The 16,910-nt window shown below is 45.9% G+C and overlaps 1 pseudogene; it reads right to left on the bottom strand.

Moving 5' to 3' along the window:
* Positions 1-16,910, bottom strand: part of LOC135508928 (unconventional myosin-Va-like) — a 40,736-nt pseudogene that overhangs the window by 10,772 nt on the left and 13,054 nt on the right.

Genomic DNA, 16,910 nt, shown 5'->3' with positions numbered 1-16,910 from the left:
AGTTTATATTGATGCATTATAAACTGTGTGTATACCTTCGTATTCCTCTGCCCTCTTCACGTAGACTTTGAGCTGTTTTTTAAGTTTGCGGATCATCTTGTCCTGTTTCTCTTGCTGCTCCATCAGGTCCTGTAAGGTAGAAGTAGAGTACTGAATAGACCCTTATTATACACGTCAGAGAGTCCTACGGAACCTAAACGTTCCACGTCGTACCCTGCTGAACGCAGCCCTGGCTGGTACCTACCAGGTTGTCGCTGGTAAGGCGTGTGATCTCGTGGTGCAGGCTGGCCTCGATGCGAGCCTCCTGGGGCAGGAGGAGGCTCTGGGAGAGGAACTGTTGCTGCTGCCTGTTCTCCTCTCTCACCCTGAGCACCTCCTCTCTCAGCTCCTCCACCTCCTCCTCATGCCTCCTGTCCTGCACCTGCAGCTGAGACACCAACAGGCTGGGAGGAGGGAGGAGGGGGAGAAGCATAGTAGGGAGAGAGAAATATAATAGAGAGAGAGAGACCGAGAGAGAGAGACAGAGAGAGAGAGACAGAGAGAGAGAGACAGAGAGACAGAGAGAGAGAGACAGAGAGAGAGAGAGAGAGAGAGAGAGAGAGAGACAGAGAGAGAGACAGAGAGAGAGAGAGAGAGAGACAGAGAGAGACAGAGAGAGAGAGAGAGACAGAGAGAGACAGAAAGAGAGACAGAAAGAGAGACAAAGAAACAGAGAAACAGAAAGAGAGAAAGAAACAGAGAAACAGAGAGAGAGAGACGAGACATATTCATCATCAGAATGTTTTCCTTATCTAGTTCCTTTGTATTGCCATTCCTCTTGCTATCCCTCAGCTCACCTGTTGGTCTCCTTCAACCCGTCATAAGCCAGCCACAGCTCTCCATCCTCGTTCAACTTGTGATAATCAGGAGTGGATCTGATGCAAACAGGGGAAACAAGTAAACCAATATCAAGTCAACTAACTTAAAACAAGCAAAACCAAGATGTCAGCAGTCAATCAATGTAAAAGGATCCAGAATGGGTGGGGTGAGTTTGAAGTGTTTACCCATCAGCCTCTCTGGGTGGAGTTTCACCAAGATGAATCATCTTATGCATCTCTCCATACGCTTCCTACCAAAAAGAAAGGGGAGTCAAGGGGCGGCAGGTTAGCCTAGTGGTTATAGCGTTGGACTAGTAACCGAAAGGTTGCAAGTTCATATCCCCGAGCTGACAAGGTACAAATCTGTCGTTCTGCCCCTGAACAGGCAGTTATCCCACTGTTCCTAGGCCGTCATTGAAAATAAGAATTTGTTCTTAACTGACTTGCCTAGTTAAATAAAGGTAAAATAAAAATAAGTGTAGAGAAAAACACATTCAAAACAGAGAGGATATAGTGCACTACTTTAGACCAGAGTACTTTAGAGCCCTATTCCCTATACAGTACACTACTTTAGACCAGAGCCCTATAGAACCCTATTCCCTATATAGTGCACTACTTTAGACCGGAGCCCTATAGAACCCTATATATAGTGCACTACTTTAGACCAGAGCCCTATAGAACCCTATATATAGTGCACTACTTTAGACCAGAGCCCTATAGAACCCTATTCCCTATATAGTGCACTACTTTAGACCAGAGCCCTATAGAACCCTATTCCCTATATAGTGCACTACTTTAGACCAGAGCCCTATAGAACCCTATTCCCTGTATAGTGCACTACTATAGACCAGAGCCCTATATAGTGTACTACTTTAGATCAGAGCCCTATAGAACCCTATTCCCTATATAGTACACTACTATAGACCAGAGCCCTATATAGTGTACTACTTTAGATCAGAGCCCTATATAGTGTACTACTTTAGACCAGAGCCCTATATAGTGCACTACTTTAGACCAGAGCCTCATAGAAACCTATTCCCTATATAGTGCACTACTTTAGACCAGAGCACTATAGAACCCTATTCCCTATATAGTGCACTACTTTAGACCAGGACCCTATAGAACCCTATTCCCTATATAGTGCACTACTTTAGACCAGAGCACTATAGAACCCTATTCCCTATATAGTGCACTACTTTAGACCAGAGCCCTATAGTACCCTATTCCCTATATAGTGCACTACTTTAGACCAGAGCACTATAGAACCCTATTCCCTATATAGTGCACTACTTTAGACCAGGACCCTATAGAACCCTATTCCCTATATAGTGCACTACTTTAGACCAGGACCCTATAGAACCCTATTCCCTATATAGTGCACTACTTTAGACCAGAGCACTATAGAACCCTATTCCCTATATAGTGCACTACTTTAGACCAGAGCCCTATAGAACCCTATTCCCTATATAATGCACTACTTTAGACCAGAGCACTATAGAACCCTATTCCCTATATAGTGCACTACTTTAGACCAGAGCCCTATAGAACCCTATTCCCTATATATAGTGCACTACTTTAGACCAGAGCACTATAGAACCCTATTCCCTATATAGTGCACTACTTTAGACCAGAGCCCTATAGAACCCTATTCCCTATATATAGTGCACTACTTTAGACCAGGGCCCTATAGAACCCTATTCCCTATATAGTGCACTACTTTAGACCAGAGCCCTGTAGAACCCTATTCCCTATATAGTACACTACTTTAGACCAGGACCCTATATAACCCTATTCCCTATATAGTGCACTACTTTAGACCAGGACCCTATAGAACCCTATTCCCTATATAGTGCACTACTGTAGACCAGAGCACTATAGAACCCTATTCCCTATATAGTGCACTACTTTAGACCAGAGCCCTATAGAACCCTATTCCCTATATAGTACACTACTATAGACCAGAGCCCCATAGAACCCTATTCCCTATATAGTACACTACTATAGACCAGAGCCCCATAGAACCCTATTCCCTATATAGTGCACTACTTTAGACCAGGGACCAGTGCACTACATAGGGAATTAGGGTACCGTTTGGGACTACTTCCTCCTACCTTGTTGTGTTTGAGCACCTCCTGGCGGACCAGGTGTGAGCGGAGGAGCAGCACCTCCTCCTTCCTGACCTCCAGCTCCTCGTTGGAGGAGTTGAGCTGCTCCAGGAGCACGTTGTAGGGAGCGGAGCCCGGCCCGGGGCTGCTGGTGGAGGTCTTAGCCCCGGGGTTGGTCTTAGCCCCGGGGTTGGTCTTAGCCCCGGGGTTGGTGTTGGAGACTGTAGCTAGAGACTGACGCAGCTCCGCCAGGTTTGTCTTCAGCCTCTTGTTCTCCGACTCCAGCTCCTGGCGCTGAGGAGAGAGGAGACAGAGTTCAGAACGGCTCTACAAATACAGAAATTACCAGATATTAACTAAGAAATGGTCAAATGTAACTGTGCAGTAATAATTTATGAAATGTCATCACTTTTAGAGCCTCCAGGTCCAGCTCAGCTCTCCCTGCAGTTCTTTGCTTCTCTGCATTTTTGACCTGGTCTTGTTGTGCCTCCTCCCGCTTATCCAGGTGTCTCTGCAGTGTCTGTTTGTCCTGCTCCAGCTCAGTGACTCTCCTCTGCAGCTTCAACAGGACTGACATGTCAACCGCGTCCTGGTGTGGCGCTTCCTGAACAACAACACCAGAAAACATTTGTTGTAGTTCATCTTAAAAAAAACAAACAACTAAGACTGAGGTAATTCTACTGGGAGAGGAAAAGCATCCTGCTGCATGGGACTGAAGTGGAAGCCTTGTGCTCAACATACTCCTGAGCCTTGTTCATCACTCGGACGCTGTGGAAGCTATGGGTGGTGGTGAGCCACGTAACCCTCAACGATGAGGAGGTTTTTTTTGTTGTTGCTTTTTCCTTTTATATTTGAGTTCCTTACGTCTCCTCGTAGAGATCTGGTCTCGGACTCGGTGAACCCTGAGGAGCTGCGTGTTGAGCTGTGAGTTTTCACCAAACTGGTTCTTCCCTCTGCAGATTCAGAGCTGGGAGTTCCCTCAGACTCATTGCTGCTGTAGTTGGAGTCTGTTCTCCGGCGGCCTGGTTTATTGGTGACCTGGTTTAGACAGCAGGGCATGGAGGTTAGATAGGTAGCCGAAACTGACCCAAGCCAATACGTTATTTTCATATAGACCTAATGTATGCAGTGGTTTAAGCCACTGAAATCCAGGCGAGGAAAGCGGTGTTACTTAACTGTCAAACCAAACCAAGATCGGTATATTCTTATTATACCCAAGAGATGGCTAATCCCAAAAAAATCTAAAAATATGTTAGGAAACCTAAGATAAATAGCTTTGAATGTCAGTGTGAGATGGATAACAGCGTTCCAACCCCATGCGTATGAATAAATGTCTATTCTCCAAGGTCTATAATGCTTCATAACTCATCTTACCACGCTGAGAGTCATCTCTTCTTTCAGGTCAGCGTGTCTCTCTTTGAGACGTGTGTATTCACTCAGCAGAGTCTGGTAGTGGTCACGCTCTTCACGGATATCACTCTCCAGCTGCATACCGTCTTTAGCCTGGGCCTTGCTCTCTGGACAAAGGGAACAGGGAAGTGTTCATTCGGCAACAAATGGAAGACAACAGACGGAAAAAAATGGAGAAGTAAAATGGACTAAATTGATTAATTAAAAAATTAAAAAGTTTATGTTTTGCAAAACGTTTTTTTATATATGTTTTTTTTACTGTGTGCCATCATGAACATGACCCCTGGACTGTACCTGCGATCTGTTGTCTCTGTTCCTGGATCAGCTGATTCATATCGTCTTTCTCCGTTATCAACAAGCGGTTGTTCTCATTCAACTCTGACACCACCTAGTGGCCGGAAGAGGGAAACACATTAGTGGACACTTCCATGGCTCAGTACAGCACGGTGCTGGCAACATCAGGCTTGGAAGTTCCATTCTTAATATAATGTGTCAGTGACATTGACCGTCTTCTAAGTTGCTTTGGAGAAACGACCGTATCAGCTTCACCTTCTCCGTCTAAGTTAGTAGGAGAATGCAGCAGTTGCGTTACCTTCTCAGTGTCCACCCTGTATGTCCGAGCCTCCTCCCGTATGGCCTCTTTCTCCTCCCTGGTAGTCTCCAATTCCTGACGGAGGAATGACAGCTGTTCCAGGAGGGAGGGTACCCCGTCTGCTTTAACTCTGCTCTCCTCCTCTGCCACGCGCAGTCGCTCCACCTCTCCACCCAGTCTCTCGCCCTCCGCTGCCCGGGCCCGCTCTACAGAACGCAACCTCTCACTGAGCTCTCTGTTCTCCTTGTGCTGCAGGAGGGAGGGGGGGCCACACACACAGAGGCTTTACATGTGACAAACAACCAGCATTACCTCATGAAACAATGTCCTGTTTTCAACTGGGGTCAATATTGAAGTAAACAGATATTTCTAAGGAGACTGTGGTGAGTGTCTCGAAAGAGTAAGATTTCCAAAATATTCATTACTCAAAATAAACATGAAACCAGACTGCCTGGTCTCACTTGTTCATTTAGTTGTAGTAGTACTACTATTTGTAGCTTTCCACATTGGTGGATTTCAACGCAGGATGTGACTACGTCCACACAGGAAGTGACTACGTCCATACAGAAAGTGCCTACGTCCATACAGAAAGTGCCTACGTCCACACAGGAAGTGCCTACGTCCACACAGGAAGTGCCTACGTCCACACAGGAAGTGCCTACGTCCACACAGGAAGTGACTACGTCCATACAGGAAGTGCCTACGTCCATACAGGAAGTGCCGTTTCTCACCTGTTCGTCCACTTTCCTCTGCAATTGCATGATCTTGTTCTCCATGCCGACGTTGAGCTTCTTGAAGTGTTCTACAGAGCGAGCCTCCACCCTTAGCTTCCTCAGTTCCCTCCTGGCAGCCATGCGTCTCACACAGCTCTGGAGATAAACCACAGCCCTCAGGGACCGTCTGCACCGCCGCCTGGCCAGCCAGCCTCTCACCCACCTCTGGATGGTGAGGACCTTGTGTTCGTACAGCAGCTGGGGGAAGCAGAGAATGGTGGTTGAGGGGAGTTTCCTCCTTACTATGTAAAGCACCTGGAAAAGGGCTATATAAATACAAATCACTGTTGCAGACCGGAGTCGTGTTTCAGTGGGTTCTAAACACAAGAAAACTGTCTGAAACAGGGAGGTACTATCTGAACCAATTAAAAACGTTTTCCCTTGCTTTTCGTTTTGATATGTTGTGCCCTGAATGAACACGACCCCTGAATGAACACGACCCCTGAATGAACCCGAACCCTGAATGAACCCGAACCCTGAATGAACCCGAACCCTGAATGAACCCGAACCCTGAATAAACACGACCCCTGAATGAACACGACCCCTGAATGAACACGACCCCTGAATAAACACGACCCCTGAATAAACACGACCCCTGAATGAACACGACCCCTGAATGAACACGACCCCTGAATAAACACGACCCCTGAATAAACACGACCCCTGAATGATCGACTGTGTGTAGAGAACTGTGTTTTGAAGTTTGGAGCAGGTCGGTAGTGTGTTGGATACCTTGCGGTAGGTCTGTCTGGCCTGGTAGGCCCGTAGCAGACGCTGCATAGCGATGGATGCAGACCTCTGCTGCTGGTAGCGTCTCCTGGCCACTAACATACGCTGGTTCTTCTGGATGATAACCGCTGCTCTGGTCCTCCTCAGGAACGCTACCAGACTGAGAGAGGAGAGAGAGGAGGTGAGAGAGGAGACAGAGAGAAGGTGAGAGGGAGAGAGAGAGAGAGAGAGAGAGAGAGGTGAGGGGGAGTGAGAGAGAGAAGGTGTGAGAGAGAGAGAGAGAGAGAGAGAGAGAAGAGGAGACAGAGAGAAGGTGAGAGGGAGAGAGAGAGAGAGAGAAGGAGAGAGGTGAGGGGGAGTGAGAGAGAGAGAGGTGAGGGGGAGTGAGAGAGTCAGAGATAATAAACCTAAAGGCCAGATGTCTGACTCTACTAATGATCAGGGTTCCCACTCTTTAGACACGACTAATTCCAGGACTTTTCAGGTCTACAGATTAGAATGTTCATGACACACATACAGGGTCATCACCAGGTACCACAGCCACACCCCATGACTACTTCTACAATCGATCTTCTTAAAATGTGATTTTAAACGTAACCCTAACCACACTGCTAGCCTTATGCCTAAACTCTACATTTTGGTTTTTTTAATGAATTTTTCCAATATAGTCAATTTTGACTGTGGTTGTGGGAACTAGTGGAAACCTACACACAGTGGAAAAAGCCATGTGGGGACAAATGACAGAGAAATAATGATTTGATACTGTACGTACATCCATTACATTCCCTGGCTTTCCCTGTCTGGAAGGTATATAAATGAATAGTATAGGTATATAATGAAACCCTGTGAGGTTGTAGTCTCTCCACTCACCGGCGCGCCTGGTAACCTCGTGTGTTCTTCTGTATGGTGATGGCAGCTTTTCTCATACGGAGATACCTCTTCCTGGTCAGCCAACATCTGATCGTCTTCTGGATACGAACGCACGCCTTCTTCAGTTTATCAGAACGCAGCTTCTCTAGATAGGCCACCTGACCCGCCCTGAAGAAGATCTTGCTCTTTCCAAACTGGTATTTGTCCTGGTCCTTGGAGATGAGAGGGTTGTTGAGCATTTTAGTACACTTATTATTATTTGACCCTGTTGGTCATCTATGAACATTTGAACATCTTGGCCATGTTCTGTTCTAACCTTCTGTTGGCCATCTATAAACATTTGAACATCTTGGCCATGTTCTGTTCTAACCTCCTGTTGGCCATCTATGATCATTTGAACATCTTGGCCATGTTCTGTTCTAACCTCCTGTTGGCCATCTATGAACATTTGAACATCTTGGCCATGTTCTGTTCTAACCTCCTGTTGGCCATCTATGAACATTTGAACATCTTGGCCATGTTCTGTTCTAACCTCCTGTTGGCCATCTATGAACATTTGAACATCTTGGCCATGTTCTGTTCTAATCTCCACCCGGCACAGCCAGAAGAGGACTGGCCACCCCTCAAAGCCTGGTTCCTCTCTAGGTTTCTTCCTAGGTTCTGGCCTTTCTAGGGAGTTTTTCCTAGCCACCGTGCTTCTACACCTGCATTGCTTGCTGTTTGGGTGTTTTAGGCTGGGTTTCTGTACAGCACTTTGAGATATCAGCTGATGTAAGAAGGGCTATATAAATACATTTGATTTGATTGTTCCATTGTTTGTTTGGTATCTATGCTACCTTTGTATCCAGTCTGGATACTAACAGGATGGAAGTAATTGAAGTAGACAGTTTGTGTGTGGAATAGCCATGGTAAGATATATGTATTTTGTACACTCTGACCCTACTGTGACCCATCTCTCCAAGTCAGGTCAATTCCTGAACCCTAAGGCCTGACCTCTAACCCCTGACATTTCCTACCTGAACCCATTTCTCCAGGACGTTCCTGCAGGTCTGCTTCCTGTCTGAGAGAATGTCCTTCAGTTTCATCAGAACCCGGTACCGGTTAAAGAACTCCAGGTAGGTCCACCTGTCCACAGGTACAGGTGAGGTGAGGAACATATGCTCCTGATTCTGTCGTTACGGGAACATGCTGTGGTAACACTTTGTGACGTGTGTGTGTGTGTGTGTGTATAGAGAAAGTTGAATGCTTGTGTATATGTTATGTGACGGTTCATTTTAGAGCGGGCTAAATCAGCGCCAAAGGGCAGGGTGACGTTGCTGCTGTTGGTGGTGGTGTTGTTGTTGTTGGTGGTGGTGTTGTTGTTGTTGTTGGTGGTGGTGTTGTTGTTGGTGGTGGTGCTGGTGGTGTTGTTGGTGGTGGTGGTGTTGTTGGTGGTGGTGGTGTTGGTGGTGCTGTCGGTGGTGTTGGTGGTGGTGCTGGTGGTGTTGGTGTTGTTGTTGGTGGTGGTGTTGGTGGTGCTGTTGGTGTTGATGTTGTTGGTGTTGTTGGTGTTGGTGTTGTTGGTGTTGGTGTTGTCATTGGTGTTGCTGTACCTGGATGGGAAGCCTGCTGCTGAGATGCGGATGGTTTCCAGGACTCCACAAGCCCGTAACTGCTGTACTGCCCTCATGGGGTCCATCCTATTACAAAGACAACATACATACAGAGCATTCAGAAAGTATTCAGACCCCTTTTCCACATTTTGTTACGTTACAGACTTATTCTAAAATTGATTTTTTTTTAAAGTTCCCCCTAATTAATCTACACACCATACCCCATAATGACATCACAATACCCCATAATGACATCACAATACCCCATAATGACATCACAATACCCCATAATGACGAAGCAAATGTATTAAAAGTACTATGTTTGAAGCACTTTTTGGCAGTGATTACAGCCTCAATTCTTCTTGGGTATGACGCTACAAGCTTGGCCCACTTGTATTTGGGGAGTTTCTCCCATTCTTCTCTGCAGATCCTCTCAAGCTCTGTCAGGTTGGATGGGGAGCGTCGCTGCATAGATATTTTCATGTCTCTCCAGAGATGTTCGATTGGGTTCAAGTCCGGGCTCTGGCTGGGCCACTCAAGGACATTCAGAGACTTGTGTTGTCTTGGTTGTGTGTTTAGGGTTGTTGTCCTGTTGGAAGGTGAACCTTCGTCCCAGTCTGAGATCCTAAACACTCTGGAGCTGGTTTTCAATCTCTGTACTTTGCTCGGTTTATCTTTACCTCAATCCTGACTAGTCTCCCAGTCCCTGCCGCTGAAAAACATCCCCACAGCATGAGGCTGCCACCACCATGCTTCACTGTAGGGATGGTGCCAGGTTTCCTCCAGACGTGATGCTTGGCATTCAGGCCAAAGAGTTCAACCTTGGTTTCATCAGACCAGAGAACCTTGTTTCTCATGGTCTGAGAGTCTTTAGGTGCCTTTTGGCAAACTCCAAGCGGGCTGTCATGTGCCTTTTTACTGAGGAGTGGCTTCCGTCTGGCCACTCTACCGGATTGGTGGAATAACACATATGGAATCATGTAGTAACCAATAAAAGTGTTAAGAAAATATCTAAATATATTTTAGATTCTTCAAAGTAGCCACCCCTTGCCTTGATGACAGCTTTGCACACTCTTGGCATTCTCTCAACCAGCTACATGAGGTAGTCACCTGGAATCCTTTTCCAACTGTCTTGAAGGAGTTCCCACATTGCTGAGCACTTATTAAACCATGATTCCATGTGTTATTTAATAGTTTTGATGTCTTCACTATTATTCTACAATGTAGAAAATAGTACAAATCAAGAAAAACCCTGGACTGAGTAGGTGTGTTCAAGCTGTTGACTGGTATGTACACTACAGTTCAAAGGTTTGGAGTCACTTAGAAATGTCCTAGCTTTTGAAAGAAAAGCAAAAAAAATGTGTCCATTAAAATAACATCAAATTGATCAGAAATACAGTTGTTAATGTGAATGTTGTAAATGACTATTGTAGCTGGAAACGGCTGATTTTTTTAAATGGAATATCTACATAGGCGTACAGAGGCCCATTATCAGCAACCATCAGGCCTGTGTTCCAATGGCACATTGTGTTTATCATTTTAAAAGGCTAATTTAGAAGTAGGAGGTGCTGTAGATAGATCAACTCTCCAGTAGGAGGTGCTGTAAATAGAACAACTCTCCAGTAGGAGGTGCTGTATATAGATCAACTCTCCAGTAGGAGGTGCTGTAGATAGATCAATTCTCCAGTAGGAGGTGCTGTATATAGATCAACTCTCCAGTAGGAAGTGCTGTAGACACATCAACTCTCCAGTAGGAGTTGCTGTAGACAGATCAACTCTCCAGTAGGAGGTGCTGTAGACACATCAACTCTCCAGTAGGAGGTGCTGTAGACACATCAACTCCTGTAGGAGGTGCTGTAGATAGATCAATTCTCCAGTAGGAGGTGCTGTAGATACATCAACTCTCCAGTAGGAGATGCTGCCCAGCCTATTGTTTTTGTTCTGATAGTGGATATAATGTTGAAGATGGTACAAAATGTTTCAAAGGTACAAATTCAACATACAGTGGGGCAAAAAAAGTATTTAGTCAGCCACCAATTGTGCAAGTTCTCCCACTTAAAAAGATGCAAATAAATTCATTAAAAATCCTACAATGTGATTTTCTGGATTTTTTTCTCATTTTGTCTGTCATAGTTGAAGTGTATGATGAAAATTACAGGCCTCTCTCAAGTGGGAGAACTTGCACAATTGGTGGCTGACTAAATACTTTTTTGCCCCACTGTATTTTATACAAGGTTTTAGTGTGTTGAAAATTGGTTACCATGACATAATCACGTGGTTGAAATTTCATCCTCAAAACGTTGATGACTTTTTTTCAAATCCAATGTATTTTCCACATAGATTCCATGTCACAATATGTTGAAACAACGTTGTGAATTTTTATTTATTTATTTCACCTTTATTTAACCAGGTAGGCTAGTTGAGAACAAGTTCTCATTTGCAACTGCGACCTGGCCAAGATAAAGCTTAGCAGTGTGAACAGACAACACAGAGTTACACATGGAGTAAACAATTAACAAGTCAATAACACAGTACAAAAAAGGCGAGTCTATATACATTGTGTGCAAAAGGCATGAGGAGGTAGGCGAATAATTACAATTTTGCAGATTAGCACTGGAGTGATCAAATCAAATCAAATTTATTTATATAGCCCTTCGTACATCAGCTGATATCTCAAAGTGCTGTACAGAAACCCAGCCTAAAACCCCAAACAGCAAGCAATGCAGGTGTAGAAGCACGGTGGCTAGGAAAAACTCCCTAGAAAAGCCAAAACCTAGGAAGAAACCTAGAGAGGAACCAGGCTATGTGGGGTGGCCAGTCCTCTTCTGGCTGTGCCGGGTAGAGATTATAACAGAACATGGCCAAGATGTTCAAATGTTCATAAATGACCAGCATGGTCGAATAATAATAAGGCAGAACAGTTGAAACTGGAGCAGCAGCACGGCCAGGTGGACTGGGGACAGCAAGGAGTCATCATGTCATAAATGATGATGTGATAAGTGATAAATGATCAGATGGTCATGTACAGGTAGAGATACTGGTGTGCAAAAGAGCAGAAAAGTAAATAAATAAAAACAGTGTGGGGATGAGGTAGGTGAAAATGGGTGGGCTATTTACCAATAGACTATGTACAGCTGCAGCGATCGGTTAGCTGCTCAGATAGCACATGTTTGAAGTTGGTGAGGGAGATAAAAGTCTCCAACTTCAGGGATTTTTGCAATTCGTTCCAGTCACAGGCAGCAGAGTACTGGAACGAAAGGCGGCCAAATGAGGTGTTGGCTTTAGGGATGATCAGTGAGATACACCTGCTGGAGCGCGTGCTACGGATGGGTGTTGCCATCGTGACCAGTGAACTGAGATAAGGCGGAGCTTTACCTAGCATGGACATGTAGATGACCTGGAGCCAGTGGGTCTGGCGACGAATATGTAGCGAGGGCCAGCCGACTAGAGCATACAAGCCGCAGTGGTGGGTGGTATAAGGTGCTTTAGTGACAAAACGGATGGCACTGTGATAAACTGCATCCAGTTTGCTGAGTAGAGTGTTGGAGGCAATTTTGTAGATGACATCGCCGAAGTCGAGGATCGGTAGGATAGTCAGTTTTACTAGGGTAAGTTTGGCGGCGTGAGTGAAGGAGGCTTTGTTGCGGAATAGAAGGCCGACTCTTGATTTGATTTTCGATTGGAGATGTTTGATATGAGTCTGGAAGGAGAGTTTACAGTTGAGCCAGACACCTAGGTACTTATAGGTGTCCACATATTCAAGGTCGGAACCGTCCAGGGTGGTGATGCTCGTCGGGCATGCGGGAGCAGGCAGCGATCAGTTGAAAAGCATGCATTTGGTTTTACTAGCGTTTAAGAGCAGTTGGAGGCCACGGAAGGAGTGTTGTATGGCATTGAAGCTCGTTTGGAGGTTAGATAGCACAGTGTCCAAGGACGGGCCGGAAGTATATAGAATGGTGTCGTCTGCGTAGAGGTGGATCAGGGAATCGCCCGCAGCAAGAGCAACATCATTGATATATACAGAGAAAAGAGTCGGCCCGAGAATTGAACCCTGTGGCACCCCCATAGAGACTGCCAGAGGACCGGACAGCATGCCCTCCGATTTGACACACTGAACTCTGTCTGCAAAGTAATTGGTGAACCAGGCAAGGCAGTCATCCGAAAAACCGAGGCTACTGAGTCTGCCGATAAGAATATGGTGATTGACAGAGTCGAAAGCCTTGGCAAGGTCGATGAAGACGGCTGCACAGTACTGTCTTTTATCGATGGCGGTTATGATATCGTTGAGTACCTTGAGCGTGGCTGAGGTGCACCCGTGACCGGCTCGGAAACCAGATTGCACAGCAGAGAAGGTACAGTGGGATTCGAGATGGTCAGTGACCTGTTTGTTGACTTGGCTTTCGAAGACCTTAGTTAGGCAGGGCAGGATATAGGTCTGTAACAGTTTGGGTCCAGGGTGTCTCCCCCTTTGAAGAGGGGGATGACTGCGGCAGCTTTCCAATCCTTGGGGATCTCAGACGATATGAAAGAGAGGTTGAACAGGCTGGTAATAGGGGTTGCGACAATGGCGGAGGATAGTTTCAGAAATAGAGGGTCCAGATTGTCAAACCCAGCTGATTTGTATGGGTCCAGGTTTTGCAGCTCTTTCAAAACATCTGCTATCTGGATTTGGGTAAAGGAGAACCTGGAAGGGCTTGAGTGAGAAGCTGCGGTGGGGGCGGAGCTGTTGGCCGAGGTTGGAGTAGCCAGGTGGAAGGCATGGCCAGCATATTGGTGACAGATTTTACCCTCTCTTTCACAGGGTGCCACAAAACGATAATAACTATGTCATATTTATTAGGGAACATCACTTTTTTTTTGTTTTTTGTTTTGTTAAACATTTTTGAAAACAAAAATGAACATTTCTGATTGGACAACTCCAGATAGTCCCTTTCTATTTCATCCTGTTCTTCTCCGTTTGGTGCCTAATGAACATAACCTGAAGGTAAAGGAGTGTGGTGGCAGACTCACATGAATGGGGATTTGAGGTCGTTGGGCTTGATGCAGCGTACATAGTGAGGGGTAGTTCCGTTCAGAGTCTCCATCAGCAGATGTAGAGAGTTACGAAACTGAGGAGAGGGGCGAGACAAAGGGTCACATTTAAATCAAATCACATTTATTTATATAGCCCTTCGTACATCAGCTCATATCTCAAAGTGCTGTACAGAAACCCAGCCTAAAACCCCAAACAGCAAGCAATGCAGGTGTAGAAGCACGGTGGCTCGGAAAAACTCCCTAGAAAGGCCAGAACCTAGGAAGAAACCTAGAGAGGAACCAGGCTATGTGGCTCATCTAAATGTAGCAAAGTACAAGTCATGCTAAAAATATCAGATTTACATTGAGAAGGTTTTAACATGGCAACGTAACTTCCAAAGAAATCTGAATCTAAAAAACCAACAGCATCGGAAGAGTGATTTATATTTTAGCCTTGTTCTGCTAGCTCCCTCTCACCTGCGTTCCAACGGTCTTCTTGTGGTCTCTCTGAGCCTGAACAGGCCGTGTCATCTTACTGCGACTGGTCAGGGAGCCGGCAGGCTTCTCCTCATCGCTGAACAGCTCCAACAGCAGATCAAACTGGAGGGAAGAGTCAAACACGTCTCAAACAGGAAACTGTTGTTGTTGTTTTTTTAAACGGTTGTTTGTGACCATTTCTTGTATCATCTCGACTGTAATCTTTTGGTTCTTTGTCTGCTAACTGTGACGTTTTTTTTTTCTCCAGTGGTTTTGTCACCATATGAAAAGTGCACTAATAAAACGAAGAACGCGGTACCTTTATTCACCACCAGGGGGCAGTTTCTCCATGGCATAAAACGGTCTGTCAAGATCTAAACATAGACTTGTTCCTACAGCTCTGTGCTGGGTGTGTTCTCCAAGTTCAAACATCACACTAGTTAACCCGAGGGCACTACGATGGTCCTCTACATAAGACGAGTATACAGAAGGTATTTACAGACTGGAAGACGGGAGAAAGGTTGAGTGTTTGACCTTATATGAAAAAACTAACAAACAAATAAATAAACAACCAAATAAACAAATAAATAAACAAACAAATAACCAAACAAACAAAAACAAACAAACAAACAAAAACAAACAAATAAACAACCGAATAAACAAATAAATAAATACACAAACAAACAAATAAACAAACCAAATAAATAAACAAACAAATAAACAAACAAACAAACAAACCTTGCTTAGCTTGAGCACAATAATCTGCTCTTCATTGACAGTGTCCTTATTCTTCTCCAGGAATCCCTCACACTGATACTCCACCTAGGGACAAAAGGGTCGAACAGAGGGAACAGCGGGTAGGGAAAACATACAGCCATGTCAATTGGTGATAAGAAGATGAAGATGAAGATGAGATATTCAACCTGACCCTCAGTCTAGAACGGTAGTGGTTTGGTTAGTACTGCTCAAACGAGGAGAGCTATTTCAGTCAGTCAGTCACCTACACTCAACAAACCACATCCCTACAGTCAGACAGCAAGCAATGGCCTCCGTCAACGTATACATAAATAGAAGGTCTGACATGTCCGGTTTTTGTTTTGTTTTTCCATTTACAAGGATGCTTGTGTACCTTGTCTGCAAAGTGGAGGATGATAAAGGCTTTGTTGGACATACGAGGTTTGTCAAAAAGATCACTTGTCTTCAGGAAGGTGTTGTAAAGTTTCTGAGCCCATGTGTCATCACAGCCTTTGGGCATCTGAGGGAGGGAGGAGAGGAAGGAAGGGGAGAAGTTAGCCTGACTCACATCCTAAATATGTGTGTATGTACAATGCCTTCACAAAGTATTCATACCCCTTGACTTATTCCACATTGTGTTACAGCCTGAATTCAACATGGATTAAATACTGCCCCACCCCTCACCCATCTACACACAATACCCCATAACGACAAAGTGAAAACATGTTGTTTTTTAGACATTTTTGCAAATTGATTGAAAATGAAATACAGAAATCTCATTTGCATAAGAAGGTGCTCAGGGAGCACCTTGGTCAGGGAGCACCTTGGTCAGGGAGCACCTTGGTCAGGGAGCACCTTGGTCAGGGAGCACCTTGGTCAGGGAGCACCTTGGTCAGGGAGCGCCTTGGTCAGGGAGCGCCTTGGTCAGGGAGCGCCTTGGTCAGGGAGCGCCTTGGTCAGGGAGCACCTTGGTCAGGGAGCACCTTGGTCAGGGAGCACCTTGGTCAGGGAGCACCTTGGTCAGGGAGCACCTTGGTCAGGGAGCACCTTGGTCAGGGAGCACCTTGGTCAGGGAGCACCTTGGTCAGGGAGCACCTTGGTCAGGGAGCGCCTTGGTCAGGGAGCGCCTTGGTCAGGGAGCGCCTTGGTCAGGGAGCGCCTTGGTCAGGGAGCGCCTTGGTCAGGGAGCGCCTTGGTCAGGGAGCGCCTTGGTCAGGGAGCACCTTGGTCAGGGAGCACCTTGGTCAGGGAGCACCTTGGTCAGGGAGCACCTTGGTCAGGGAGCACCTTGGTCTGGGAGCACCTTGGTCTGGGAGCACCTTGGTCAGGGAGCACCTTGGTCAGGGAGCACCTTGGTCTGGGAGCACCTTGGTCTGGGAGCACCTTGGTCAGGGAGCACCTTGGTCAGGGAGCACCTTGGTCTGGGAGCACCTTGGTCAGGGAGGACCTTGGTCAGGGAGCACCTTGGTCAGGGAGGTGACTAAGAACCCAATGACCACTCTGACAGAACTACAGAGTTCCTTGGCTGAGCTGGGAGGACCTGTCAGAAGGACAACAGTCACTACAGCACTTCCCCAATCTGGGCTTTATGGGAGAGTGGCCAGACAGAAGCCAGTCCTGAGAATGCACAGAGCTGGAGAAAACCAGCTCATCACCCATCTAACACCATCCCATGCTTTTCAGCCACAGCGACTAGGAGACTGGTAAGGCTAGAGGGAACAATGAATGGAGTCAAATACAGGCAAATCCTTGGTGAG

This window comes from Oncorhynchus masou, chromosome 22 (assembly GCF_036934945.1).
Source record: "Oncorhynchus masou masou isolate Uvic2021 chromosome 22, UVic_Omas_1.1, whole genome shotgun sequence".
In the NCBI taxonomy this organism is placed as follows: domain Eukaryota; kingdom Metazoa; phylum Chordata; class Actinopteri; order Salmoniformes; family Salmonidae; genus Oncorhynchus; species Oncorhynchus masou.
The sequence above is the reverse complement of the archived record's forward strand: the minus strand, read 5'-3'. Positions and strand labels throughout refer to the sequence as shown.